The sequence below is a fragment of the Phoenix dactylifera genome, chromosome 4, assembly GCF_051530095.1.
Source record: "Phoenix dactylifera cultivar Ajwa chromosome 4, Ajwa_hap1_PhDact_Kaust_v1.1, whole genome shotgun sequence".
In the NCBI taxonomy this organism is placed as follows: Eukaryota; Viridiplantae; Streptophyta; class Magnoliopsida; order Arecales; family Arecaceae; genus Phoenix; species Phoenix dactylifera.
Genome location: NC_143193.1, coordinates 39,066,104 through 39,087,121, shown reverse-complemented (window position 1 = coordinate 39,087,121; position 21,018 = coordinate 39,066,104). Strand labels below are relative to the sequence as shown.

General features: G+C 49.9%; 51 non-coding genes and 7 pseudogenes across 51 annotated transcripts; all 58 read left to right on the top strand.

Moving 5' to 3' along the window:
- The first annotated feature begins 98 nt into the window (after positions 1 to 98).
- On the top strand, positions 99 to 217 carry LOC149767248 (5S ribosomal RNA). Its single transcript, XR_016411647.1, has one exon. It is a non-coding gene; the product is annotated as a 5S ribosomal RNA (ribosomal RNA).
- Positions 218 to 464: 247 nt separating this feature from the next.
- Positions 465 to 583, top strand: LOC149767247 (5S ribosomal RNA). The gene has a single exon (XR_016404431.1). It is a non-coding gene; the product is annotated as a 5S ribosomal RNA (ribosomal RNA).
- Positions 584 to 830: 247 nt separating this feature from the next.
- LOC149767246 (5S ribosomal RNA) lies at positions 831 to 949 on the top strand. The gene has a single exon (XR_016403012.1). It is a non-coding gene; the product is annotated as a 5S ribosomal RNA (ribosomal RNA).
- A 247-nt stretch (positions 950 to 1,196) lies between these two features.
- Positions 1,197 to 1,315, top strand: LOC149767245 (5S ribosomal RNA). The gene has a single exon (XR_016403011.1). It is a non-coding gene; the product is annotated as a 5S ribosomal RNA (ribosomal RNA).
- A 246-nt stretch (positions 1,316 to 1,561) lies between these two features.
- Positions 1,562 to 1,680, top strand: LOC149767244 (5S ribosomal RNA). Its single transcript, XR_016411646.1, has one exon. It is a non-coding gene; the product is annotated as a 5S ribosomal RNA (ribosomal RNA).
- A 247-nt stretch (positions 1,681 to 1,927) lies between these two features.
- LOC149767243 (5S ribosomal RNA) lies at positions 1,928 to 2,046 on the top strand. The gene has a single exon (XR_016404430.1). It is a non-coding gene; the product is annotated as a 5S ribosomal RNA (ribosomal RNA).
- A 247-nt stretch (positions 2,047 to 2,293) lies between these two features.
- On the top strand, positions 2,294 to 2,412 carry LOC149767242 (5S ribosomal RNA). The gene has a single exon (XR_016400605.1). It is a non-coding gene; the product is annotated as a 5S ribosomal RNA (ribosomal RNA).
- Positions 2,413 to 2,659: 247 nt separating this feature from the next.
- Positions 2,660 to 2,778, top strand: LOC149767241 (5S ribosomal RNA). The gene has a single exon (XR_016406309.1). It is a non-coding gene; the product is annotated as a 5S ribosomal RNA (ribosomal RNA).
- Positions 2,779 to 3,007: 229 nt separating this feature from the next.
- On the top strand, positions 3,008 to 3,126 carry LOC149767240 (5S ribosomal RNA). Its single transcript, XR_016403821.1, has one exon. It is a non-coding gene; the product is annotated as a 5S ribosomal RNA (ribosomal RNA).
- A 247-nt stretch (positions 3,127 to 3,373) lies between these two features.
- LOC149767239 (5S ribosomal RNA) lies at positions 3,374 to 3,492 on the top strand. The gene has a single exon (XR_016403085.1). It is a non-coding gene; the product is annotated as a 5S ribosomal RNA (ribosomal RNA).
- A 247-nt stretch (positions 3,493 to 3,739) lies between these two features.
- On the top strand, positions 3,740 to 3,858 carry LOC149767238 (5S ribosomal RNA). Its single transcript, XR_016406223.1, has one exon. It is a non-coding gene; the product is annotated as a 5S ribosomal RNA (ribosomal RNA).
- Positions 3,859 to 4,105: 247 nt separating this feature from the next.
- Positions 4,106 to 4,224, top strand: LOC149767237 (5S ribosomal RNA). The gene has a single exon (XR_016403084.1). It is a non-coding gene; the product is annotated as a 5S ribosomal RNA (ribosomal RNA).
- A 247-nt stretch (positions 4,225 to 4,471) lies between these two features.
- On the top strand, positions 4,472 to 4,590 carry LOC149767236 (5S ribosomal RNA). Its single transcript, XR_016407890.1, has one exon. It is a non-coding gene; the product is annotated as a 5S ribosomal RNA (ribosomal RNA).
- A 247-nt stretch (positions 4,591 to 4,837) lies between these two features.
- Positions 4,838 to 4,956, top strand: LOC149767235 (5S ribosomal RNA). The gene has a single exon (XR_016406308.1). It is a non-coding gene; the product is annotated as a 5S ribosomal RNA (ribosomal RNA).
- Positions 4,957 to 5,185: 229 nt separating this feature from the next.
- LOC149767234 (5S ribosomal RNA) lies at positions 5,186 to 5,304 on the top strand. The gene has a single exon (XR_016403820.1). It is a non-coding gene; the product is annotated as a 5S ribosomal RNA (ribosomal RNA).
- A 247-nt stretch (positions 5,305 to 5,551) lies between these two features.
- Positions 5,552 to 5,670, top strand: LOC149767233 (5S ribosomal RNA). The gene has a single exon (XR_016403083.1). It is a non-coding gene; the product is annotated as a 5S ribosomal RNA (ribosomal RNA).
- A 247-nt stretch (positions 5,671 to 5,917) lies between these two features.
- Positions 5,918 to 6,036, top strand: LOC149767232 (5S ribosomal RNA). Its single transcript, XR_016406222.1, has one exon. It is a non-coding gene; the product is annotated as a 5S ribosomal RNA (ribosomal RNA).
- Positions 6,037 to 6,283: 247 nt separating this feature from the next.
- LOC149767231 (5S ribosomal RNA) lies at positions 6,284 to 6,402 on the top strand. Its single transcript, XR_016403082.1, has one exon. It is a non-coding gene; the product is annotated as a 5S ribosomal RNA (ribosomal RNA).
- A 247-nt stretch (positions 6,403 to 6,649) lies between these two features.
- LOC149767230 (5S ribosomal RNA) lies at positions 6,650 to 6,768 on the top strand. The gene has a single exon (XR_016406220.1). It is a non-coding gene; the product is annotated as a 5S ribosomal RNA (ribosomal RNA).
- A 247-nt stretch (positions 6,769 to 7,015) lies between these two features.
- Positions 7,016 to 7,133, top strand: LOC149767229 (5S ribosomal RNA; annotated as a pseudogene).
- Positions 7,134 to 7,379: 246 nt separating this feature from the next.
- Positions 7,380 to 7,498, top strand: LOC149767228 (5S ribosomal RNA). Its single transcript, XR_016408643.1, has one exon. It is a non-coding gene; the product is annotated as a 5S ribosomal RNA (ribosomal RNA).
- Positions 7,499 to 7,744: 246 nt separating this feature from the next.
- On the top strand, positions 7,745 to 7,863 carry LOC149767227 (5S ribosomal RNA). Its single transcript, XR_016411645.1, has one exon. It is a non-coding gene; the product is annotated as a 5S ribosomal RNA (ribosomal RNA).
- A 247-nt stretch (positions 7,864 to 8,110) lies between these two features.
- Positions 8,111 to 8,229, top strand: LOC149767226 (5S ribosomal RNA). Its single transcript, XR_016406922.1, has one exon. It is a non-coding gene; the product is annotated as a 5S ribosomal RNA (ribosomal RNA).
- A 247-nt stretch (positions 8,230 to 8,476) lies between these two features.
- LOC149767225 (5S ribosomal RNA) lies at positions 8,477 to 8,595 on the top strand. The gene has a single exon (XR_016400604.1). It is a non-coding gene; the product is annotated as a 5S ribosomal RNA (ribosomal RNA).
- Positions 8,596 to 8,842: 247 nt separating this feature from the next.
- LOC149767224 (5S ribosomal RNA) lies at positions 8,843 to 8,961 on the top strand. Its single transcript, XR_016406307.1, has one exon. It is a non-coding gene; the product is annotated as a 5S ribosomal RNA (ribosomal RNA).
- A 229-nt stretch (positions 8,962 to 9,190) lies between these two features.
- LOC149767223 (5S ribosomal RNA) lies at positions 9,191 to 9,309 on the top strand. Its single transcript, XR_016400791.1, has one exon. It is a non-coding gene; the product is annotated as a 5S ribosomal RNA (ribosomal RNA).
- Positions 9,310 to 9,556: 247 nt separating this feature from the next.
- On the top strand, positions 9,557 to 9,675 carry LOC149767222 (5S ribosomal RNA). The gene has a single exon (XR_016403952.1). It is a non-coding gene; the product is annotated as a 5S ribosomal RNA (ribosomal RNA).
- A 247-nt stretch (positions 9,676 to 9,922) lies between these two features.
- LOC149767221 (5S ribosomal RNA) lies at positions 9,923 to 10,040 on the top strand (annotated as a pseudogene).
- A 247-nt stretch (positions 10,041 to 10,287) lies between these two features.
- On the top strand, positions 10,288 to 10,406 carry LOC149767220 (5S ribosomal RNA). Its single transcript, XR_016404145.1, has one exon. It is a non-coding gene; the product is annotated as a 5S ribosomal RNA (ribosomal RNA).
- Positions 10,407 to 10,653: 247 nt separating this feature from the next.
- Positions 10,654 to 10,772, top strand: LOC149767219 (5S ribosomal RNA). Its single transcript, XR_016400756.1, has one exon. It is a non-coding gene; the product is annotated as a 5S ribosomal RNA (ribosomal RNA).
- Positions 10,773 to 11,019: 247 nt separating this feature from the next.
- On the top strand, positions 11,020 to 11,138 carry LOC149767218 (5S ribosomal RNA). The gene has a single exon (XR_016402671.1). It is a non-coding gene; the product is annotated as a 5S ribosomal RNA (ribosomal RNA).
- Positions 11,139 to 11,385: 247 nt separating this feature from the next.
- On the top strand, positions 11,386 to 11,503 carry LOC149767217 (5S ribosomal RNA; annotated as a pseudogene).
- Positions 11,504 to 11,749: 246 nt separating this feature from the next.
- LOC149767216 (5S ribosomal RNA) lies at positions 11,750 to 11,868 on the top strand. Its single transcript, XR_016404143.1, has one exon. It is a non-coding gene; the product is annotated as a 5S ribosomal RNA (ribosomal RNA).
- A 247-nt stretch (positions 11,869 to 12,115) lies between these two features.
- On the top strand, positions 12,116 to 12,234 carry LOC149767215 (5S ribosomal RNA). The gene has a single exon (XR_016405210.1). It is a non-coding gene; the product is annotated as a 5S ribosomal RNA (ribosomal RNA).
- A 247-nt stretch (positions 12,235 to 12,481) lies between these two features.
- LOC149767214 (5S ribosomal RNA) lies at positions 12,482 to 12,600 on the top strand. The gene has a single exon (XR_016406028.1). It is a non-coding gene; the product is annotated as a 5S ribosomal RNA (ribosomal RNA).
- Positions 12,601 to 12,847: 247 nt separating this feature from the next.
- Positions 12,848 to 12,966, top strand: LOC149767213 (5S ribosomal RNA). The gene has a single exon (XR_016405209.1). It is a non-coding gene; the product is annotated as a 5S ribosomal RNA (ribosomal RNA).
- A 247-nt stretch (positions 12,967 to 13,213) lies between these two features.
- Positions 13,214 to 13,332, top strand: LOC149767212 (5S ribosomal RNA). The gene has a single exon (XR_016406027.1). It is a non-coding gene; the product is annotated as a 5S ribosomal RNA (ribosomal RNA).
- A 246-nt stretch (positions 13,333 to 13,578) lies between these two features.
- Positions 13,579 to 13,697, top strand: LOC149767211 (5S ribosomal RNA). The gene has a single exon (XR_016400645.1). It is a non-coding gene; the product is annotated as a 5S ribosomal RNA (ribosomal RNA).
- Positions 13,698 to 13,944: 247 nt separating this feature from the next.
- On the top strand, positions 13,945 to 14,062 carry LOC149767210 (5S ribosomal RNA; annotated as a pseudogene).
- Positions 14,063 to 14,308: 246 nt separating this feature from the next.
- Positions 14,309 to 14,427, top strand: LOC149767209 (5S ribosomal RNA). Its single transcript, XR_016407602.1, has one exon. It is a non-coding gene; the product is annotated as a 5S ribosomal RNA (ribosomal RNA).
- Positions 14,428 to 14,674: 247 nt separating this feature from the next.
- Positions 14,675 to 14,793, top strand: LOC149767208 (5S ribosomal RNA). Its single transcript, XR_016401896.1, has one exon. It is a non-coding gene; the product is annotated as a 5S ribosomal RNA (ribosomal RNA).
- Positions 14,794 to 15,040: 247 nt separating this feature from the next.
- On the top strand, positions 15,041 to 15,159 carry LOC149767207 (5S ribosomal RNA). The gene has a single exon (XR_016401895.1). It is a non-coding gene; the product is annotated as a 5S ribosomal RNA (ribosomal RNA).
- Positions 15,160 to 15,406: 247 nt separating this feature from the next.
- LOC149767206 (5S ribosomal RNA) lies at positions 15,407 to 15,525 on the top strand. Its single transcript, XR_016411644.1, has one exon. It is a non-coding gene; the product is annotated as a 5S ribosomal RNA (ribosomal RNA).
- Positions 15,526 to 15,768: 243 nt separating this feature from the next.
- Positions 15,769 to 15,887, top strand: LOC149767205 (5S ribosomal RNA). Its single transcript, XR_016401117.1, has one exon. It is a non-coding gene; the product is annotated as a 5S ribosomal RNA (ribosomal RNA).
- A 247-nt stretch (positions 15,888 to 16,134) lies between these two features.
- LOC149767204 (5S ribosomal RNA) lies at positions 16,135 to 16,252 on the top strand (annotated as a pseudogene).
- Positions 16,253 to 16,498: 246 nt separating this feature from the next.
- Positions 16,499 to 16,617, top strand: LOC149767203 (5S ribosomal RNA). The gene has a single exon (XR_016407601.1). It is a non-coding gene; the product is annotated as a 5S ribosomal RNA (ribosomal RNA).
- Positions 16,618 to 16,864: 247 nt separating this feature from the next.
- Positions 16,865 to 16,983, top strand: LOC149767202 (5S ribosomal RNA). The gene has a single exon (XR_016405203.1). It is a non-coding gene; the product is annotated as a 5S ribosomal RNA (ribosomal RNA).
- A 247-nt stretch (positions 16,984 to 17,230) lies between these two features.
- LOC149767201 (5S ribosomal RNA) lies at positions 17,231 to 17,349 on the top strand. Its single transcript, XR_016411643.1, has one exon. It is a non-coding gene; the product is annotated as a 5S ribosomal RNA (ribosomal RNA).
- A 243-nt stretch (positions 17,350 to 17,592) lies between these two features.
- On the top strand, positions 17,593 to 17,711 carry LOC149767200 (5S ribosomal RNA). The gene has a single exon (XR_016404142.1). It is a non-coding gene; the product is annotated as a 5S ribosomal RNA (ribosomal RNA).
- Positions 17,712 to 17,958: 247 nt separating this feature from the next.
- Positions 17,959 to 18,077, top strand: LOC149767199 (5S ribosomal RNA). Its single transcript, XR_016400755.1, has one exon. It is a non-coding gene; the product is annotated as a 5S ribosomal RNA (ribosomal RNA).
- Positions 18,078 to 18,324: 247 nt separating this feature from the next.
- On the top strand, positions 18,325 to 18,443 carry LOC149767198 (5S ribosomal RNA). Its single transcript, XR_016404900.1, has one exon. It is a non-coding gene; the product is annotated as a 5S ribosomal RNA (ribosomal RNA).
- Positions 18,444 to 18,690: 247 nt separating this feature from the next.
- On the top strand, positions 18,691 to 18,808 carry LOC149767197 (5S ribosomal RNA; annotated as a pseudogene).
- A 246-nt stretch (positions 18,809 to 19,054) lies between these two features.
- LOC149767196 (5S ribosomal RNA) lies at positions 19,055 to 19,173 on the top strand. The gene has a single exon (XR_016404141.1). It is a non-coding gene; the product is annotated as a 5S ribosomal RNA (ribosomal RNA).
- A 247-nt stretch (positions 19,174 to 19,420) lies between these two features.
- On the top strand, positions 19,421 to 19,539 carry LOC149767195 (5S ribosomal RNA). The gene has a single exon (XR_016400754.1). It is a non-coding gene; the product is annotated as a 5S ribosomal RNA (ribosomal RNA).
- Positions 19,540 to 19,786: 247 nt separating this feature from the next.
- LOC149767194 (5S ribosomal RNA) lies at positions 19,787 to 19,905 on the top strand. The gene has a single exon (XR_016402921.1). It is a non-coding gene; the product is annotated as a 5S ribosomal RNA (ribosomal RNA).
- Positions 19,906 to 20,152: 247 nt separating this feature from the next.
- LOC149767193 (5S ribosomal RNA) lies at positions 20,153 to 20,271 on the top strand. Its single transcript, XR_016403587.1, has one exon. It is a non-coding gene; the product is annotated as a 5S ribosomal RNA (ribosomal RNA).
- Positions 20,272 to 20,518: 247 nt separating this feature from the next.
- Positions 20,519 to 20,636, top strand: LOC149767192 (5S ribosomal RNA; annotated as a pseudogene).
- A 246-nt stretch (positions 20,637 to 20,882) lies between these two features.
- Positions 20,883 to 21,001, top strand: LOC149767191 (5S ribosomal RNA). Its single transcript, XR_016407600.1, has one exon. It is a non-coding gene; the product is annotated as a 5S ribosomal RNA (ribosomal RNA).
- Positions 21,002 to 21,018: the final 17 nt, after the last annotated feature.

The window sequence follows — 21,018 nt, the reverse complement described above, 5'->3', positions numbered from 1 at the left end:
GTTGAATCCTACGCCAGAACGGCCTCGGCGGCGCGAATGTTTCGGGCCATCGAGGTCTGCTGCTTTGTCATAAAAGGGAGTTTCGAAGGGCATGTCATGGGTGCGATCATACCAGCACTAATGCACCGGATCCCATCAGAACTCCGCAGTTAAGCGTGCTTGGGCGAGAGTAGTACTAGGATGGGTGACCCCCTGGGAAGTCCTCGTGTTGCACCCCTTTTATTTTTTGCCCGCTTTTTTATTTTTTGATAATATTTATTTTTAATTTTTTGGCTTTTGGCTTTTCCTCTTCGGATAATTTTTTTCCTCCGAAAATAAACTGAGTCCGGAGACTGGCGGTGCCATGCCGCATAGCGGGACCAGCGCGTTGAATCCTACGCCAGAACGGCCCCGGCGGCGCGAATGTCTCGGGCCGTCGAGGTCTGCTGCTTTGTCATAAAAGGGAGTTTCGAAGAGCATGTCATGGGTGCGATTATACCAGCACTAATGCACCGGATCCCAACAGAACTCCGCAGTTAAGCGTGCTTGGGCGAGAGTAGTACTAGGATGGGTGACCCCCTGGGAAGTCCTCGTGTTGCACCCCTTTTATTTTTTGCCCGCTTTTTTATTTTTTGATAATATTTATTTTTAATTTTTCGGCTTTTGGCTTTTCCTCTCCGGATAATTTTTTTCCTCCGAAAATAAGCTGAGTCCGGAGACTGGCGGTGCCATGCCGCATAGCGGGACCAGCGCGTTGAATCCTACGCCAGAACGGCCCCGGCGGCGCGAATGTCTCGGGTCGTCGAGGTCTGCTGCTTTGTCATAAAAGGGAGTTTCGATGGGCATGTCATGGGTGCGATCATACCCGCACTAATGCACCGGATCCCATCAGAACTCCGCAGTTAAGCGTGTTTGGGCGAGAGTAGTACTAGGATGGGTGACCCCCTGGGAAGTCCTCGTGTTGCACCCCTTTTATTTTTTGCCCGCTTTTTTATTTTTTGATAATATTTATTTTTAATTTTTCGGCTTTTGGCTTTTCCTCTTCGGATAATTTTTTTCCCCCGAAAATAAACTGAGTCCGGAGACTGGCGGTGCCATGCCGCATAGCGGGACCAGCGCGTTGAATCCTACGCCAGAACGGCCCCGGCGGCGCGAATGTCTCGGGCCGTCGAGGTCTGCTGCTTTGTCATAAAAGGGAGTTTCGATGGGCATGTCATGGGTGCGATCATACCCGCACTAATGCACCGGATCCCATCAGAACTCCGCAGTTAAGCGTGTTTGGGCGAGAGTAGTACTAGGATGGGTGACCCCCTGGGAAGTCCTCGTGTTGCACCCCTTTTATTTTTTGCCCGCTTTTTTATTTTTTGATAATATTTATTTTTAATTTTTCGGCTTTTGGCTTTTTCTCTTCGGATAATTTTTTTTCCCGAAAATAAACTGATTCCGGAGACTCGCGGTGCCATGCCGCATAGCGGGACCAGCGTGTTGAATCCTACGCCAGAACGGCCTCGGCGGCGCGAATGTTTCGGGCCATCGAGGTCTGCTGCTTTGTCATAAAAGGGAGTTTCGAAGGGCATGTCATGGGTGCGATCATACCAGCACTAATGCACCGGATCCCATCAGAACTCCGCAGTTAAGCGTGCTTGGGCGAGAGTAGTACTAGGATGGGTGACCCCCTGGGAAGTCCTCGTGTTGCACCCCTTTTATTTTTTGCCCGCTTTTTTATTTTTTGATAATATTTATTTTTAATTTTTTGGCTTTTGGCTTTTCCTCTTCGGATAATTTTTTTCCTCCGAAAATAAACTGAGTCCGGAGACTGGCGGTGCCATGCCGCATAGCGGGACCAGCGCGTTGAATCCTACGCCAGAACGGCCCCGGCGGCGCGAATGTCTCGGGCCGTCGAGGTCTGCTGCTTTGTCATAAAAGGGAGTTTCGAAGAGCATGTCATGGGTGCGATTATACCAGCACTAATGCACCGGATCCCAACAGAACTCCGCAGTTAAGCGTGCTTGGGCGAGAGTAGTACTAGGATGGGTGACCCCCTGGGAAGTCCTCGTGTTGCACCCCTTTTATTTTTTGCCCGCTTTTTTATTTTTTGATAATATTTATTTTTAATTTTTCGGCTTTTGGCTTTTCCTCTCCGGATAATTTTTTTCCTCCGAAAATAAGCTGAGTCCGGAGACTGGCGGTGCCATGCCGCATAGCGGGACCAGCGCGTTGAATCCTACGCCAGAACGGCCCCGGCGGCGCGAATGTCTCGGGTCGTCGAGGTCTGCTGCTTTGTCATAAAAGGGAGTTTCGATGGGCATGTCATGGGTGCGATCATACCAGCACTAAGGCACCGGATCCCATCAGAACTCCGCAGTTAAGCGTGCTTGGGCGAGAGTAGTACTAGGATGGGTGACCCCCTGGGAAGTCCTCGTGTTGCACCCCTTTTATTTTTTGCCCGCTTTTTTATTTTTTGATAATATTTATTTTTAATTTTTCGGCTTTTGGCTTTTCCTCTTCGGATAATTTTTTTCCCCCGAAAATAAACTGAGTCCGGAGACTGGCGGTGCCATGCCGCATAGCGGGACCAGCGCGTTGAATCCTACGCCAGAACGGCCCCGGCGGCGCGAATGTCTCGGGCCGTCGAGGTCTGCTGCATTGTCATAAAAGGGAGTTTCGATGGGCATGTCATGGGTGCGATCATACCCGCACTAATGCACCGGATCCCATCAGAACTCCACAGTTAAGCGTGTTTGGGCGAGAGTAGTACTAGGATGGGTGACCCCCTGGGAAGTCCTCGTGTTGCACCCCTTTTATTTTTTGCCCGCTTTTTTATTTTTTGATAATATTTATTTTTAATTTTTCGGCTTTTGGCTTTTTCTCTTCGGATAATTTTTTTTCCCGAAAATAAACTGATTCCGGAGACTCGCGGTGCCATGCCGCATAGCGGTGTTGCCAGAACGGCCTCGGCGGCGCGAATGTTTCGGGCCATCGAGGTCTGCTGCTTTGTCATAAAAGGGAGTTTCGAAGGGCATGTCATGGGTGCGATCATACCAGCACTAATGCACCGGATCCCATCAGAACTCCGCAGTTAAGTGTGCTTGGGCGAGAGTAGTACTAGGATGGGTGACCCCCTGGGAAGTCCTCGTGTTGCACCACTTTTATTTTTTGCCCGCTTTTTTATTTTTTGATAATATTTATTTTTAATTTTTTGGCTTTTGGCTTTTCCTCTTCGGATAATTTTTTTCCTCCGAAAATAAACTGAGTCCGGAGACTGGCGGTGCCATGCCGCATAGCGGGACCAGCGCGTTGAATCCTACGCCAGAACGGCCCCGGCGGCGCGAATGTCTCGGGCCGTCGAGGTCTGCTGCTTTGTCATAAAAGGGAGTTTCGAAGAGGATGTCATGGGTGCGATCATACCAGCACTAATGCACCGGATCCCAACAGAACTCCGCAGTTAAGCGTGCTTGGGCGAGAGTAGTACTAGGATGGGTGACCCCCTGGGAAGTCCTCGTGTTGCACCCCTTTTATTTTTTGCCCGCTTTTTTATTTTTTGATAATATTTATTTTTAATTTTTCGGCTTTTGGCTTTTCTTCTCCGGATAATTTTTTTCCTCCGAAAATAAACTGAGTCCGGAGACTGGCGGTGCCATGCCGCATAGCGGGACCAGCGCGTTGAATCCTACGCCAGAACGGCCCCGGCGGCGCGAATGTCTCGGGCCGTCGAGGTCTGCTGCTTTGTCATAAAAGGGAGTTTCGATGGGCATGTCATGGGTGCGATCATACCCGCACTAATGCACCGGATCCCATCAGAACTCCGCAGTTAAGCGTGCTTGGGCGAGAGTAGTACTAGGATGGGTGACCCCCTGGGAAGTCCTCGTGTTGAACCCCTTTTATTTTTTGCCCGCTTTTTTATTTTTTGATAATATTTATTTTTAATTTTTTGGCTTTTGGCTTTTCCTCTTCGGATAATTTTTTTCCTCCGAAAATAAACTGAGTCCGGAGACTGGCGGTGCCATGCCGCATAGCGGGACCAGCGCGTTGAATCCTACGCCAGAACGGCCCCGGCGGCGCGAATGTCTCGGGCCGTCGAGGTCTGCTGCTTTGTCATAAAAGGGAGTTTCGAAGAGCATGTCATGGGTGCGATCATACCAGCACTAATGCACCGGATCCCAACAGAACTCCGCAGTTAAGCGTGCTTGGGCGAGAGTAGTACTAGGATGGGTGACCCCCTGGGAAGTCCTCGTGTTGCACCCCTTTTATTTTTTGCCCGCTTTTTTATTTTTTGATAATATTTATTTTTAATTTTTCGGCTTTTGGCTTTTCTTCTCCGGATAATTTTTTTCCTCCGAAAATAAACTGAGTCCGGAGACTGGCGGTGCCATGCCGCATAGCGGGACCAGCGCGTTGAATCCTACGCCAGAACGGCCCCGGCGGCGCGAATGTCTCGGGCCGTCGAGGTCTGCTGCTTTGTCATAAAAGGGAGTTTCGATGGGCATGTCATGGGTGCGATCATACCCGCACTAATGCACCGGATCCCATCAGAACTCCGCAGTTAAGCGTGCTTGGGCGAGAGTAGTACTAGGATGGGTGACCCCCGGGGAAGTCCTCGTGTTGAACCCCTTTTATTTTTTGCCCGCTTTTTTATTTTTTGATAATATTTATTTTTAATTTTTTGGCTTTTGGCTTTTCCTCTTCGGATAATTTTTTTCCTCCGAAAATAAACTGAGTCCGGAGACTGGCGGTGCCATGCCGCATAGCGGGACCAGCGCGTTGAATCCTACGCCAGAACGGCCCCGGCGGCGCGAATGTCTCGGGCCGTCGAGGTCTGCTGCATTGTCATAAAAGGGAGTTTCGATGGGCATGTCATGGGTGCGATCATACCCGCACTAATGCACCGGATCCCATCAGAACTCCACAGTTAAGCGTGTTTGGGCGAGAGTAGTACTAGGATGGGTGACCCCCTGGGAAGTCCTCGTGTTGCACCCCTTTTATTTTTTGCCCGCTTTTTTATTTTTTGATAATATTTATTTTTAATTTTTCGGCTTTTGGCTTTTTCTCTTCGGATAATTTTTTTTCCCGAAAATAAACTGATTCCGGAGACTCGCGGTGCCATGCCGCATAGCGGTGTTGCCAGAACGGCCTCGGCGGCGCGAATGTTTCGGGCCATCGAGGTCTGCTGCTTTGTCATAAAAGGGAGTTTCGAAGGGCATGTCATGGGTGCGATCATACCAGCACTAATGCACCGGATCCCATCAGAACTCCGCAGTTAAGTGTGCTTGGGCGAGAGTAGTACTAGGATGGGTGACCCCCTGGGAAGTCCTCGTGTTGCACCACTTTTATTTTTTGCCCGCTTTTTTATTTTTTGATAATATTTATTTTTAATTTTTTGGCTTTTGACTTTTCCTCTTCGGATAATTTTTTTCCTCCGAAAATAAACTGAGTCCGGAGACTGGCGGTGCCATGCCGCATAGCGGGACCAGCGCGTTGAATCCTACGCCAGAACGGCCCCGGCGGCGCGAATGTCTCGGGCCGTCGAGGTCTGCTGCTTTGTCATAAAAGGGAGTTTCGAAGAGCATGTCATGGGTGCGATCATACCAGCACTAATGCACCGGATCCCAACAGAACTCCGCAGTTAAGCGTGCTTGGGCGAGAGTAGTACTAGGATGGGTGACCCCCTGGGAAGTCCTCGTGTTGCACCCCTTTTATTTTTTGCCCGCTTTTTTATTTTTTGATAATATTTATTTTTAATTTTTCGGCTTTTGGCTTTTCTTCTCCGGATAATTTTTTTCCTCCGAAAATAAACTGAGTCCGGAGACTGGCGGTGCCATGCCGCATAGCGGGACCAGCGCGTTGAATCCTACGCCAGAACGGCCCCGGCGGCGCGAATGTCTCGGGCCGTCGAGGTCTGCTGCTTTGTCATAAAAGGGAGTTTCGATGGGCATGTCATGGGTGCGATCATACCCGCACTAATGCACCGGATCCCATCAGAACTCCGCAGTTAAGCGTGCTTGGGCGAGAGTAGTACTAGGATGGGTGACCCCCTGGGAAGTCCTCGTGTTGAACCCCTTTTATTTTTTGCCCGCTTTTTTATTTTTTGATAATATTTATTTTTAATTTTTTGGCTTTTGGCTTTTCCTCTTCGGATAATTTTTTTCCTCCGAAAATAAACTGAGTCCGGAGACTGGCGGTGCCATGCCGCATAGCGGGACCAGCGCGTTGAATCCTACGCCAGAACGGCCCCGGCGGCGCGAATGTCTCGGGCCGTCGAGGTCTGCTGCTTTGTCATAAAAGGGAGTTTCGAAGAGCATGTCATGGGTGCGATCATACCAGCACTAATGCACCGGATCCCAACAGAACTCCGCAGTTAAGCGTGCTTGGGCGAGAGTAGTACTAGGATGGGTGACCCCCTGGGAAGTCCTCGTGTTGCACCCCTTTTATTTTTTGCCCGCTTTTTTATTTTTTGATAATATTTATTTTTAATTTTTCGGCTTTTGGCTTTTCTTCTCCGGATAATTTTTTTCCTCCGAAAATAAACTGAGTCCGGAGACTGGCGGTGCCATGCCGCATAGCGGGACCAGCGCGTTGAATCCTACGCCAGAACGGCCCCGGCGGCGCGAATGTCTCGGGCCGTCGAGGTCTGCTGCTTTGTCATAAAAGGGAGTTTCGATGGGCATGTCATGGGTGCGATCATACCCGCACTAATGCACCGGATCCCATCAGAACTCCGCAGTTAAGCGTGCTTGGGCGAGAGTAGTACTAGGATGGGTGACCCCCTGGGAAGTCCTCGTGTTGAACCCCTTTTATTTTTTGCCCGCTTTTTTATTTTTTGATAATATTTATTTTTAATTTTTTGGCTTTTGGCTTTTCCTCTTCGGATAATTTTTTTCCTCCGAAAATAAACTGAGTCCGGAGACTGGCGGTGCCATGCCGCATAGCGGGACCAGCGCGTTGAATCCTACGCCAGAACGGCCCCGGCGGCGCGAATGTCTCGGGCCGTCGAGGTCTGCTGCTTTGTCATAAAAGGTAGTTTCGAAGGGCATGTCATGCGTGCGATCATACCAGCACTAATGCACCGGATCCCATCAGAACTCCGCAGTTAAGCATGCTTGGGCGAGAGTAGTACTAGGATGGGTGACCCCTGGGAAGTCCTCGTGTTGCACCTCTTTTATTTTTTGCCCGCTTTTTTATTTTTTGATAATATTTATTTTTAATTCTTCGGCTTTTGGCTTTTCCTCTTCGGATAATTTTTTCCCCCAAAAATAAACTGAGTCCGGAGACTGGCGGTGCCATGCCGCATAGCGGGACCAGCGCGTTGAATCCTACGCCAGAACGGCCCCGGCGGCGCGAATGTCTCGGGCCGTCGAGGTCTGCTGCTTTGTCATAAAAGGGAGTTTCGATGGGCATGTCATGGGTGCGATCATACCCGCACTAATGCACCGGATTCCATCAGAACTCCGCAGTTAAGCGTGTTTGGGCGAGAGTAGTACTAGGATGGGTGACCCCCTGGGAAGTCCTCATGTTGCACCCCTTTTATTTTTTGCCCGCTTTTTTATTTTTTGATAATATTTATTTTTAATTTTTCGGCTTTTGGCTTTTTCTCTTCGGATAATTTTTTTTCCCGAAAATAAACTGATTCCGGAGACTCGCGGTGCCATGCCGCATAGCGGGACCAGCGTGTTGAATCCTACGCCAGAACGGCCTCGGCGGCGCGAATGTTTCGGGCCATCGAGGTCTGCTGCTTTGTCATAAAAGGGAGTTTCGAAGGGCATGTCATGGGTGCGATCATACCAGCACTAATGCACCGGATCCCATCAGAACTCCGCAGTTAAGCGTGCTTGGGCGAGAGTAGTACTAGGATGGGTGACCCCCTGGGAAGTCCTCGTGTTGCACCCCTTTTATTTTTTGCCCGCTTTTTTATTTTTTGATAATATTTATTTTTAATTTTTTGGCTTTTGGCTTTTCCTCTTCGGATAATTTTTTTCCTCCGAAAATAAACTGAGTCCGGAGACTGGCGGTGCCATGCCGCATAGCGGGACCAGCGCGTTGAATCCTACGCCAGAACGGCCCCGGCGGCGCGAATGTCTCGGGCCGTCGAGGTCTGCTGCTTTGTCATAAAAGGGAGTTTCGAGGAGCATGTCATGGGTGCGATTATACCAGCACTAATGCACCGGATCCCAACAGAACTCCGCAGTTAAGCGTGCTTGGGTGAGAGTAGTACTAGGATGGGTGACCCCCTGGGAAGTCCTCGTGTTGCACCCCTTTTATTTTTTGCCCGCTTTTTTATTTTTTGATAATATTTATTTTTAATTTTTCGGCTTTTGGCTTTTCCTCTCCGGATAATTTTTTTCCTCCGAAAATAAACTGAGTCCGGAGACTGGCGGTGCCATGCCGCATAGCGGGACCAGCGCGTTGAATCCTACGCCAGAACGGCCCCGGCGGCGCGAATGTCTCGGGTCGTCGAGGTCTGCTGCTTTGTCATAAAAGGGAGTTTCGATGGGCATGTCATGGGTGCGATCATACCAGCACTAAGGCACCGGATCCCATCAGAACTCCGCAGTTAAGCGTGCTTGGGCGAGAGTAGTACTAGGATGGGTGACCCCCTGGGAAGTCCTCGTGTTGCACCCCTTTTATTTTTTGCCCGCTTTTTTATTTTTTGATAATATTTATTTTTAATTTTTCGGCTTTTGGCTTTTCCTCTTCGGATAATTTTTTTCCCCCGAAAATAAACTGAGTCCGGAGACTGGCGGTGCCATGCCGCATAGCGGGACCAGCGCGTTGAATCCTACGCCAGAACGGCCCCGGCGGCGCGAATGTCTCGGGCCGTCGAGGTCTGCTGCATTGTCATAAAAGGGAGTTTCGATGGGCATGTCATGGGTGCGATCATACCCGCACTAATGCACCGGATCCCATCAGAACTCCACAGTTAAGCGTGTTTGGGCGAGAGTAGTACTAGGATGGGTGACCCCCTGGGAAGTCCTCGTGTTGCACCCCTTTTATTTTTTGCCCGCTTTTTTATTTTTTGATAATATTTATTTTTAATTTTTCGGCTTTTGGCTTTTTCTCTTCGGATAATTTTTTTTCCCGAAAATAAACTGATTCCGGAGACTCGCGGTGCCATGCCGCATAGCGGTGTTGCCAGAACGGCCTCGGCGGCGCGAATGTTTCGGGCCATCGAGGTCTGCTGCTTTGTCATAAAAGGGAGTTTCGAAGGGCATGTCATGGGTGCGATCATACCAGCACTAATGCACCGGATCCCATCAGAACTCCGCAGTTAAGTGTGCTTGGGCGAGAGTAGTACTAGGATGGGTGACCCCCTGGGAAGTCCTCGTGTTGCACCCCTTTTATTTTTTGCCCGCTTTTTTATTTTTTGATAATATTTATTTTTAATTTTTTGGCTTTTGGCTTTTCCTCTTCGGATAATTTTTTTCCTCCGAAAATAAACTGAGTCCGGAGACTGGCGGTGCCATGCCGCATAGCGGGACCAGCGCGTTGAATCCTACGCCAGAACGGCCCCGGCGGCGCGAATGTCTCGGGCCGTCGAGGTCTGCTGCTTTGTCATAAAAGGGAGTTTCGAAGAGCATGTCATGGGTGCGATCATACCAGCACTAATGCACCGGATCCCAACAGAACTCCGCAGTTAAGCGTGCTTGGGCGAGAGTAGTACTAGGATGGGTGACCCCCTGGGAGGTCCTCGTGTTGCACCCCTTTTATTTTTTGCCCGCTTTTTTATTTTTTGATAATATTTATTTTTAATTTTTCGGCTTTTGGCTTTTCTTCTCCGGATAATTTTTTTCCTCCGAAAATAAACTGAGTCCGGAGACTGGCGGTGCCATGCCGCATAGCGGGACCAGCGCGTTGAATCCTACGCCAGAACGGCCCCGGCGGCGCGAATGTCTCGGGCCGTCGAGGTCTGCTGCTTTGTCATAAAAGGGAGTTTCGATGGGCATGTCATGGGTGCGATCATACCCGCACTAATGCACCGGATCCCATCAGAACTCCGCAGTGAAGCGTGCTTGGGCGAGAGTAGTACTAGGATGGGTGACCCCTGGGAAGTCCTCGTGTTGAACCCCTTTTATTTTTTGCCCGCTTTTTTATTTTTTGATAATATTTATTTTTAATTTTTTGGCTTTTGGCTTTTCCTCTTCGGATAATTTTTTTCCTCCGAAAATAAACTGAGTTCGGAGACTGGCGGTGCCATGCCGCATAGCGGGACCAGCGCGTTGAATCCTACGCCAGAACGGCCCCGGCGGCGCGAATGTCTCGGGCCGTCGAGGTCTGCTGCTTTGTCATAAAAGGGAGTTTCGAAGGGCATGTCATGGGTGCGATCATACCAGCACTAATGCACCGGATCCCATCAGAACTCCGCAGTTAAGCGTGCTTGGGCGAGAGTACTACTAGGATGGGTGACCCCCTGGGAAGTCCTCGTGTTGCACCCCTTTTATTTTTTGCCCGCTTTTTTATTTTTTGATAATATTTATTTTTAATTTTTCGGCTTTTGGCTTTTCTTCTTCGGATAATTTTTTTCCCCCGAAAATAAACTGAGTCCGGAGACTGGCGGTGCCATGCCGCATAGCGTGACCAGCGCGTTGAATCCTACGCCAGAACGGCCCCGGCGGCGCGAATGTCTCGGGCCGTCGAGGTCTGCTGCTTTGTCATAAAAGGGAGTTTCGATGGGCATGTCATGGGTGCGATCATACCAGCACTAAGGCACCGGATCCCATCAGAACTCCGTAGTTAAGCGTGCTTGGGCGAGAGTAGTACTAGGATGGGTGACCCCCTGGGAAGTCCTCGTGTTGCACCCCTTTTATTTTTTGCCCGCTTTTTTATTTTTTGATAATATTTATTTTTAATTTTTCGGCTTTTGGCTTTTCCTCTTCGGATAATTTTTTTTCCCCGAAAATAAACTGAGTCTGGAGACTGGCGGTGCCATGCCGCATAGCGGGACCAGCGCGTTGAATCCTACGCCAGAACGGCCCCGGCGGCGCGAATGTCTCGGGCCGTCGAGGTCTGCTGCTTTGTCATAAAAGGTAGTTTCGAAGGGCATGTCATGCGTGCGATCATACCAGCACTAATGCACCGGATCCCATCAGAACTCCGCAGTTAAGCGTGCTTGGGCGAGAGTAGTACTAGGATGGGTGACCCCCTGGGAAGTCCTCGTGTTGCACCCCTTTTATTTTTTGCCCCCTTTTTTATTTTTTGATAATATTTATTTTTAATTTTTCGGCTTTTGAGTTTTCTTCTTCGGATAATTTTTTTCCCCCGAAAATAAACTGAGTCCGGAGACTGGCGGTGCCATGCCGCATAGCGGGACCAGCGCGTTGAATCCTACGCCAGAACGGCCCCGGCGGCGCGAATGTCTCGGGCCGTCGAGGTCTGCTGCTTTGTCATAAAGGGGAGTTTCGAAGGGCATGTCATGGTTGCGATCATACCAGCACTAATGCACCGGATCCCATCAGAACTCCGCAGTTAAGCATGCTTGGGCGAGAGTAGTACTAGGATGGGTGACCCCTGGAAAGTCCTCGTGTTGCACCTCTTTTATTTTTTGCCCGCTTTTTTATTTTTTGATAATATTTATTTTTAATTCTTCGGCTTTTGGCTTTTCCTCTTCGGATAATTTTTTTCCCCGAAAATAAACTGAGTCCGGAGACTGGCGGTGCCATGCCGCATAGTGGGACCCGCGCGTTGAATCATATGCCAGAACGGCGCCGGCGGCGCGAATGTCTCGGGTCGTCGAGGTCTGCTGCTTTGTCATAAAAGGGAGTTTCGAAGGGCATGTCATGGGTGCGATCATACCAGCACTAATGCACCGGATCCCATCAGAACTCCGCAGTTAAGCGTGCTTGGGCGAGAGTACTACTAGGATGGGTGACCCCCTGGGAAGTCCTCGTGTTGCACCCCTTTTATTTTTTGCCCGCTTTTTTATTTTTTGATAATATTTATTTTTAATTTTTCGGCTTGTGGCTTTTCTTCTTCGGATAATTTTTTTCCCCCGAAAATAAACTGAGTCCGGAGACTGGCGGTGCCATGCCGCATAGCGTGTCCAGCGCGTTGAATCCTACGCCAGAACGGCCCCGGCGGCGCGAATGTCTCGGGCCGTCGAGGTCTGCTGCTTTGTCATAAAAGGGAGTTTCGATGGGCATGTCATGGGTGCGATCATACCAGCACTAAGGCACCGGATCCCATCAGAACTCCGTAGTTCAGCGTGCTTGGGCGAGAGTAGTACTAGGATGGGTGACCCCCTGGGAAGTCCTCGTGTTGCACCCCTTTTATTTTTTGCCCGCTTTTTTATTTTTTGATAATATTTATTTTTAATTTTTCGGCTTTTGGCTTTTCCTCTTCGGATAATTTTTTTCCCCCGAAAATAAACTGAGTCCGGAGACTGGCGGTGCCATGCCGCATAGCGGGAGCAGCGCGTTGAATCCTACGCCAGAACGGCCCCGGCGGCGCGAATGTCTCGGGCCGTCGAGGTCTGCTGCTTTGTCATAAAAGGGAGTTTCGAAGGGCATATCATGCGTGCGATCATACCAGCACTAATGCACCGGATCCCATCAGAACTCCGCAGTTAAGCGGGCTTGGGCGAGAGTAGTACTAGGATGGGTGACCCCCTGGGAAGTCCTCGTGTTGCACCCCTTTTATTTTTTGCCCGCTTTTTTATTTTTTGATAATATTTATTTTTAATTTTTCGGCTTGTGGCTTTTCTTCTTCGGATAATTTTTTTCCCCCGAAAATAAACTGAGTCCGGAGACTGGCGGTGCCATGCCGCATAGCGTGTCCAGCGCGTTGAATCCTACGCCAGAACGGCCCCGGCGGCGCGAATGTCTCAGGCCGTCGAGGTCTGCTGCTTTGTCATAAAAGGGAGTTTCGATGGGCATGTCATGGGTGCGATCATACCAGCACTAAGGCACCGGATCCCATCAGAACTCCGTAGTTCAGCGTGCTTGGGCGAGAGTAGTACTAGGATGGGTGACCCCCTGGGAAGTCCTCGTGTTGCACCCCTTTTATTTTTTGCCCGCTTTTTTATTTTTTGATAATATTTATTTTTAATTTTTCGGCTTTTGGCTTTTCCTCTTCGGATAATTTTTTTCCCCCGAAAATAAACTGAGTCCGGAGACTGGCGGTGCCATGCCGCATAGCGGGAGCAGCGCGTTGAATCCTACGCCAGAACGGCCCCGGCGGCGCGAATGTCTCGGGCCGTCGAGGTCTGCTGCTTTGTCATAAAAGGGAGTTTCGAAGGGCATATCATGCGTGCGATCATACCAGCACTAATGCACCGGATCCCATCAGAACTCCGCAGTTAAGCGGGCTTGGGCGAGAGTAGTACTAGGATGGGTGACCCCCTGGGAAGTCCTCGTGTTGCACCCCATTTATTTTTTGCCCGCTTTTTTATTTTTTCATAATATTTATTTTTAATTTTTCGGCTTTTGGCTTTTCCTCTTCGGATAATTTTTTTCCCCGAAAATAAACTGAGTCCGGAGACTGGCGGTGCCATGCCGCATAGCGGGACCAGCGCGTTGAATCCTACGCCAGAACGGCCCCGGCGGCGCGAATGTCTCGGGCCGTCGAGGTCTGCTGCTTTGTCATAAAAGGTAGTTTCGAAGGGCATGTCATGTGTGCGATCATACCAGCACTAATGCACCGGATCCCATCAGAACTCCGCAGTTAAGCGTGCTTGGGCGAGAGTAGTACTAGGATGGGTGACCCCCTGGGAAGTTCTCGTGTTGCACCCCTTTTATTTTTTGCCCCCTTTTTTATTTTTTGATAATATTTATTTTTAATTTTTCGGCTTTTGAGTTTTCTTCTTCGGATAATTTTTTTCCCCCGAAAATAAACTGAGTCCGGAGGCTGGCGGTGCCATGCCGCATAGCGGGACCAGCGCGTTGAATCCTACGCCAGAACGGCCCCGGCGGCGCGAATGTCTCGGGCCGTCGAGGTCTGCTGCTTTGTCATAAAGGGGAGTTTCGAAGGGCATGTCATGGTTGCGATCATACCAGCACTAATGCACCGGATCCCATCAGAACTCCGCAGTTAAGCATGCTTGGGCGAGAGTAGTACTAGGATGGGTGACCCCTGGGAAGTCCTCGTGTTGCACCTCTTTTATTTTTTGCCCGCTTTTTTATTTTTTGATAATATTTATTTTTAATTCTTCGGCTTTTGGCTTTTCCTCTTCGGATAATTTTTTTCCCCGAAAATAAACTGAGTCCGGAGACTGGCGGTGCCATGCCGCATAGTGGGACCCGCGCGTTGAATCCTATGCCAGAACGGCCCCGGCGGCGCGAATGTCTCGGGCCGTCGAGGTCTGCTGCTTTGTCATAAAAGGGAGTTTCGAAGGGCATGTCATGGGTGCGATCATACCAGCACTAATGCACCGGATCCCATCAGAACTCCGCAGTTAAGCGTGCTTGGGCGAGAGTACTGCTAGGATGGGTGACCCCCTGGGAAGTCCTCGTGTTGCACCCCTTTTATTTTTTGCCCGCTTTTTTATTTTTTGATAATATTTATTTTTAATTTTTCGGCTTTTGGCTTTTCTTCTTCGGATAATTTTTTTCCCCCGAAAATAAACTGAGTCCGGAGACTGGCGGTGCCATGCCGCATAGCGTGACCAGCGCATTGAATCCTACGCCAGAACGGCCCCGGCGGCGCGAATGTCTCGGGCCGTCGAGGTCTGCTGCTTTGTCATAAAAGGGAGTTTCGATGGGCATGTCATGGGTGCGATCATACCAGCACTAAGGCACCGGATCCCATCAGAACTCCGTAGTTAAGCGTGCATGGGCGAGAGTAGTACTAGGATGGGTGACCCCCTGGGAAGTCCTCGTGTTGCACCCCTTTTATTTTTTGCCCGCTTTTTTATTTTTTGATAATATTTATTTTTAATTTTTCGGCTTTTGGCTTTTCCTCTTCGGATAATTTTTTTCCCCCGAAAATAAACTGAGTCCGGAGACTGGCGGTGCCATGCCGCATAGCGTGACCAGCGCATTGAATCCTACGCCAGAACGGCCCCGGCGGCGCGAATGTCTCGGGCCGTCGAGGTCTGCTGCTTTGTCATAAAAGGGAGTTTCGATGGGCATGTCATGGGTGCGATCATACCAGCACTAAGGCACCGGATCCCATCAGAACTCCGTAGTTAAGCGTGCATGGGCGAGAGTAGTACTAGGATGGGTGACCCCCTGGGAAGTCCTCGTGTTGCACCCCTTTTATTTTTTGCCCGCTTTTTTATTTTTTGATAATATTTATTTTTAATTTTTCGGCTTTTGGCTTTTCCTCTTCGGATAATTTTTTTCCCCCGAAAATAAACTGAGTCCGGAGACTGGCGGTGCTATGCCGCATAGCGGGACCAGCGCGTTGAATCCTACGCCAGAACGGCCCCGGCGGCGCGAATGTCTCGGGCCGTCGAGGTCTGCTGCTTTGTCATAAAAGGGAGTTTCGATGGGCATGTCATGGGTGCGATCATACCAGCACTAATGCACCGGATCCCATCAGAACTCCGCAGTTAAGCGTGCTTGGGCGAGAGTAGTACTAGGATGGGTGACCCCCTGGGAAGTCCTCGTGTTGCACCCCTTTTATTTTTTGCCCGCTTTTTTATTTTTAATATTTATTTTTAATTTTTCGGCTTTTGGCTTTTCCTCTTCGGATAATTTTTTTCCCCCGAAAATAAACTGAGTCCGGAGACTGGCGGTGCCATGCCGCATAGCGGGACCAGCGCGTTGAATCCTACGCCAGAACGGCCCCGGCGGCGCGAATGTCTCAGGCCGTCGAGGTCTGCTGCTTTGTCATAAAAGGGAGTTTCGATGGGCGAGTCATGGGTGCGATCATACCAGCACTAATGCACCGGATCCCATCAGAACTCCGCAGTTAAGCGTGTTTGGGCGAGAGTAGTACTAGGATGGGTGACCCCCTGGGAAGTCCTCGTGTTGCACCCCTTTTATTTTTTGCCCGCTTTTTTATTTTTCGATAATATTTATTTTTAATTTTTCGGCTTTTGGCTTTTTCTCTTCGGATAATTTTTTTCCCCCGAAAATAAACTGAGTCCGGAGACTGGCGGTGCCATGCCGCATAGCGGGACCAGCGCGTTGAATCCTACGCCAGAACGGCCCCGGCGGCGCGAATGTCTCGGGCCGTCGAGGTCTGCTGCTTTGTCATAAAGGGGAGTTTCGAAGGGCATGTCATGGTTGCGATCATACCAGCACTAATGCACCGGATCCCATCAGAACTCCGCAGTTAAGCATGCTTGGGCGAGAGTAGTACTAGGATGGGTGACCCCTGGGAAGTCCTCGTGTTGCACCTCTTTTATTTTTTGCCCGCTTTTTTATTTTTTGATAATATTTATTTTTAATTCTTCGGCTTTTGGCTTTTCCTCTTCGGATAATTTTTTTCCCCGAAAATAAACTGAGTCCGGAGACTGGCGGTGCCATGCCGCATAGTGGGACCCGCGCGTTGAATCCTATGCCAGAACGGCCCCGGCGGCGCGAATGTCTCGGGCCGTCGAGGTCTGCTGCTTTGTCATAAAAGGGAGTTTCGAAGGGCATGTCATGGGTGCGATCATACCAGCACTAATGCACCGGATCCCATCAGAACTCCGCAGTTAAGCGTGCTTGGGCGAGAGTACTGCTAGGATGGGTGACCCCCTGGGAAGTCCTCGTGTTGCACCCCTTTTATTTTTTGCCCGCTTTTTTATTTTTTGATAATATTTATTTTTAATTTTTCAGCTTTTGGCTTTTCTTCTTCGGATAATTTTTTTCCCCCGAAAATAAACTGAGTCCGGAGACTGGCGGTGCCATGCCGCATAGCGTGACCAGCGCGTTGAATCCTACGCCAGAACGGCCCCGGCGGCGCGAATGTCTCGGGCCGTCGAGGTCTGCTGCTTTGTCATAAAAGGGAGTTTCGATGGGCATGTCATGGGTGCGATTATACCAGCACTAAGGCACCGGATCCCATCAGAACTCCGTAGTTAAGCGTGCATGGGCGAGAGTAGTACTAGGATGGGTGACCCACTGGGAAGTCCTCGTGTTGCACCCCTTTTATTTTTTGCCCGCTTTTTTATTTTTTGATAATATTTATTTTTAATTTTTCGGCTTTTGGCTTTTCCTCTTCGGATAATTTTTTTCCCCCGAAAATAAACTGAGTCCGGAGACTGGCGGTGCTATGCCGCATAGCGGGACCAGCGCGTTGAATCCTACGCCAGAACGGCCCCGGCGGCGCGAATGTCTCGGGCCGTCGAGGTCTGCTGCTTTGTCATAAAAGGGAGTTTCGATGGGCATGTCATGGGTGCGATCATACCAGCACTAATGCACCGGATCCCATCAGAACTCCGCAGTTAAGCGTGCTTGGGCGAGAGTAGTACTAGGATGGGTGACCCCCTGGGAAGTCCTCGTGTTGCACCCCTTTTATTTTTTGCCCGCTTTTTTATTTTTAATATTTATTTTTAATTTTTCGGCTTTTGGCTTTTCCTCTTCGGATAATTTTTTTCCCCCGAAAATAAACTGAGTCCGGAGACTGGCGGTGCCATGCCGCATAGCGGGACCAGCGCGTTGAATCCTACGCCAGAACGGCCCCGGCGGCGCGAATGTCTCGGGCCGTCGAGGTCTGCTGCTTTGTCATAAAAGGGAGTTTCGAAGGGCATGTCATGGGTGCGATCATACCAGCACTAATGCACCGGATCCCATCAGAACTCCGCAGTTAAGCGTGCTTGGGCGAGAGTACTACTAGGATGGGTGACCCCCTGGGAAGTCCTCGTGTTGCACCCCTTTTATTTTTTGCCCGCTTTTTTATTTTTTGATAATATTTATTTTTAATTTTTCGGCTTTTGGCTTTTCTTCTTCGGATAATTTTTTTCCCCCGAAAATAAACTGAGTCCGGAGACTGGCGGTGCCATGCCGCATAGCGTGACCAGCGCGTTGAATCCTACGCCAGAACGGCCCCGGCGGCGCGAATGTCTCGGGCCGTCGAGGTCTGCTGCTTTGTCATAAAAGGGAGTTTCGATGGGCATGTCATGGGTGCGATCATACCAGCACTAAGGCACCGGATCCCATCAGAACTCCGTAGTTAAGCGTGCTTGGGCGAGAGTAGTACTAGGATGGGTGACCCCCTGGGAAGTCCTCGTGTTGCACCCCTTTTATTTTTTGCCCGCTTTTTTATTTTTTGATAATATTTATTTTTAATTGTTCGGCTTTTGGCTTTTCCTCTTCGGATAATTTTTTTTCCCCGAAAATAAACTGAGTCTGGAGACTGGCGGTGCCATGCCGCATAGCGGGACCAGCGCGTTGAATCCTACGCCAGAACGGCCCCGGCGGCGCGAATGTCTCGGGCCGTCGAGGTCTGCTGCTTTGTCATAAAAGGTAGTTTCGAAGGGCATGTCATGCGTGCGATCATACCAGCACTAATGTACCGGATCCCATCAGAACTCCGCAGTTAAGCGTGCTTGGGCGAGAGTAGTACTAGGATGGGTGACCCCCTGGGAAGTCCTCGTGTTGCACCCCTTTTATTTTTTGCCCCCTTTTTTATTTTTTGATAATATTTATTTTTAATTTTTCGGCTTTTGAGTTTTCTTCTTCGGATAATTTTTTTCCCCCGAAAATAAACTGAGTCCGGAGACTGGCGGTGCCATGCCGCATAGCGGGACCAGCGCGTTGAATCCTACGCCAGAACGGCCCCGGCGGCGCGAATGTCTCGGGCCGTCGAGGTCTGCTGCTTTGTCATAAAGGGGAGTTTCGAAGGGCATGTCATGGTTGCGATCATACCAGCACTAATGCACCGGATCCCATCAGAACTCCGCAGTTAAGCATGCTTGGGCGAGAGTAGTACTAGGATGGGTGACCCCTGGAAAGTCCTCGTGTTGCACCTCTTTTATTTTTTGCCCGCTTTTTTATTTTTTGATAATATTTATTTTTAATTCTTCGGCTTTTGGCTTTTCCTCTTCGGATAATTTTTTTCCCCGAAAATAAACTGAGTCCGGAGACTGGCGGTGCCATGCCGCATAGTGGGACCCGCGCGTTGAATCATATGCCAGAACGGCCCCGGCGGCGCGAATGTCTCGGGTCGTCGAGGTCTGCTGCTTTGTCATAAAAGGGAGTTTCGAAGGGCATGTCATGGGTGCGATCATACCAGCACTAATGCACCGGATCCCATCAGAACTCCGCAGTTAAGCGTGCTTGGGCGAGAGTACTACTAGGATGGGTGACCCCCTGGGAAGTCCTCGTGTTGCACCCCTTTTATTTTTTGCCCGCTTTTTTATTTTTTGATAATATTTATTTTTAATTTTTCGGCTTGTGGCTTTTCTTCTTCGGATAATTTTTTTCCCCCGAAAATAAACTGAGTCCGGAGACTGGCGGTGCCATGCCGCATAGCGTGTCCAGCGCGTTGAATCCTACGCCAGAACGGCCCCGGCGGCGCGAATGTCTCGGGCCGTCGAGGTCTGCTGCTTTGTCATAAAAGGGAGTTTCGATGGGCATGTCATGGGTGCGATCATACCAGCACTAAGGCACCGGATCCCATCAGAACTCCGTAGTTAAGCGTGCTTGGGCGAGAGTAGTACTAGGATGGGTGACCCCCTGGGAAGTCCTCGTGTTGCACCCCTTTTATTTTTTGCCCGCTTTTTTATTTTTTGATAATATTTATTTTTAATTTTTCGGCTTTTGGCTTTTCCTCTTCGGATAATTTTTTTCCCCCGAAAATAAACTGAGTCCGGAGACTGGCGGTGCCATGCCGCATAGCGGGAGTAGCGCGTTGAATCCTACGCCAGAACGGCCCCGGCGGCGCGAATGTCTCGGGCCGTCGAGGTCTGCTGCTTTGTCATAAAAGGGAGTTTCGAAGGGCATATCATGGGTGCGATCATACCAGCACTAATGCACCGGATCCCATCAGAACTCCGCAGTTAAGCGGGCTTGGGCGAGAGTAGTACTAGGATGGGTGACCCCCTGGGAAGTCCTCGTGTTGCACCCCATTTATTTTTTGCCCGCTTTTTTATTTTTTCATAATATTTATTTTTAATTTTTCGGCTTTTGGCTTTTCCTCTTCGGATAATTTTTTTTCCCCGAAAATAAACTGAGTCCGGAGACTGGCGGTGCCATGCCGCATAGCGGGACCAGCGCGTTGAATCCTACGCCAGAACGGCCCCGGCGGCGCGAATGTCTCGGGCCGTCGAGGTCTGCTGCTTTGTCATAAAAGGTAGTTTCGAAGGGCATGTCATGCGTGCGATCATACCAGCACTAATGCACCGGATCCCATCAGAACTCCGCAGTTAAGCGTGCTTGGGCGAGAGTAGTACTAGGATGGGTGACCCCCTGGGAAGTACTCGTGTTGCACCCCTTTTATTTTTTGCCCCCTTTTTTATTTTTTGATAATATTTATTTTTAATTTTTCGGCTTTTGAGTTTTCTTCTTCGGATAATTTTTTTCCCCCGAAAATAAACTGAGTCCGGAGACTGGCGGTGCCATGCCGCATAGCGGGACCAGCGCGTTGAATCCTACGCCAGAACGGCCCCGGCGGCGCGAATGTCTCGGGCCGTCGAGGTCTGCTGCTTTGTCATAAAGGGGAGTTTCGAAGGGCATGTCATGGTTGCGATCATACCAGCACTAATGCACCGGATCCCATCAGAACTCCGCAGTTAAGCATGCTTGGGCGAGAGTAGTACTAGGATGGGTGACCCCTGGGAAGTCCTCGTGTTGCACCTCTTTTATTTTTTGCCCGCTTTTTTATTTTTTGATAATATTTATTTTTAATTCTTCGGCTTTTGGCTTTTCCTCTTCGGATAATTTTTTTCCCCGAAAATAAACTGAGTCCGGAGACTGGCGGTGCCATGCCGCATAGTGGGACCCGCGCGTTGAATCCTATGCCAGAACGGCCCCGGCGGCGCGAATGTCTCGGGCCGTCGAGGTCTGCTGCTTTGTCATAAAAGGGAGTTTCGAAGGGCATGTCATGGGTGCGATCATACCAGCACTAATGCACCGGATCCCATCAGAACTCCGCAGTTAAGCGTGCTTGGGCGAGAGTACTGCTAGGATGGGTGACCCCCTGGGAAGTCCTCGTGTTGCACCCCTTTTATTTTTTGCCCGC